This window comes from Octopus bimaculoides, chromosome 17 (assembly GCF_001194135.2).
Source record: "Octopus bimaculoides isolate UCB-OBI-ISO-001 chromosome 17, ASM119413v2, whole genome shotgun sequence".
NCBI lineage: Eukaryota > Metazoa > Mollusca > Cephalopoda > Octopoda > Octopodidae > Octopus > Octopus bimaculoides.
In genome coordinates, this window is record NC_068997.1 from 5,527,475 (window position 1) to 5,528,994 (window position 1,520).

A 1,520-nucleotide genomic window follows, 5' to 3' on the forward strand; every position below is an offset into this window, starting at 1 on the left:
TTTTTTTTTAAATAAACAAATTTGCGAGAAAATGGGGGGCGGGACAGGCGGAAGTATTTCCAATAGTAGCCGTAGCGACCGAAGCAGTATTAATAGCAAAAGGCAATTCGTGACATCACTGCCTGGATAGACGATTGTCCTCCTTCAACGATATAAACACGAGTGCTTTTATGCTCCACAAGTCCATATGAGTGGCACTCACAAGCTAAATAACGGAGTGTTCTGTGTTATAACACAAAACCACCTTAAGTCGGAGATAATGAAATACGTCGTTCTTTTGCATCACTTTTTCAAAGCAGACATTACAATTACATCAGAAAGGTGACTGAACTGTATAGACTTCGTCTAAGTCACACATTCGTTTTTAATACGTCAAACATGGAAAACAATTCTTTGGGGATGAATTACAAACGTGTCAGGAAAGTGTTTTTTTTTTTTTTCCCCAACGATTGACATGTGAGTGACATTGACAACGAAGAAGCTCCTACGTGTCCATTCGACAAACAAGAAATAACAACCAGATTCTCCCTCAAAATCGCTCAATTTCCATCGTCTTAAACAAGAGGACACGCATAATGTAGTCCGAGATACTTTCGAAAAAGAGGGGAGTGTCACGGCTGGAATACCTTTCAACATAGATGAACTTGATTGGGAGTGACATTCATGAAAAATACAAACTAATGAGGGAGCAGCTATGCAGTCATTGAAAGTCTTAGAAATAACGGCCAAATCTTCAAATCACTTCCTGTTATCTTAAAAAGGCAAGATCACGTTGGCTATTATCGTCACATTATATAAAAAAGTTTCAGCGAAGTTAATTCAATTTTCACTTGTAAATACACTAAACATGGAATCAAGATGAGCTGGTCGCGGCTGGAAACCTTTAAACATAGGTTTGACTGGGGCTGATCAATACTTTTTCCTCTAGTAAAATGCACCAGCTCACGAGGTGACTCACATATATACTTAATAACGGCAGATAGACGAATTTGTGAACTTAGAGGATTTTTACCAACAGTAGACTAGAACTAGTATCTCCGATGCTGTGTTTATTGGAAAATTAGGTAAATTTTCAGACCAACACACGCACGACTCTCACTAGGGTGTTAGGGTTATGTGTGTGTGAATAGGTAAGTGGTAGGTTTGCCTCGATCCTTCAGGGGTGTGGGGATGTTTAAATCCGGAGGCACTCCTGGGGATCACCTGTATGGGTACCGTCTTGGGAAGAGGGCGTCCAGAGGCAGGTAATATGTTGCTTAAACCGTAGTTTATGTATTTACTTGGAGAATGGAGCAACAAATACAAGAAAAAGCATTTTCGTTGGACCAGATAGCCGTTGTTTTATTATGTGGAGTTTGTGAGATGAGTCAGTGTGGAGGTTTAGGTTATGTAATGAGTCATTTTGTATATTATGTCATAGTCACTTACGCACGTTTCGATCCAGCCAGTATAATATAATATATATATATATATATATATATATATATTATAAGGTTTTTAACTTTTAAATTTTCATATTC

General features: G+C 38.3%; 1 protein-coding gene across 3 annotated transcripts in view; it reads right to left on the reverse strand.

Moving 5' to 3' along the window:
* The window catches only part of LOC106868963 (solute carrier family 22 member 4), a 38,745-nt gene that overhangs the window by 31,868 nt on the left and 5,357 nt on the right, over positions 1-1,520 (reverse strand). The window lies entirely within an intron of this gene.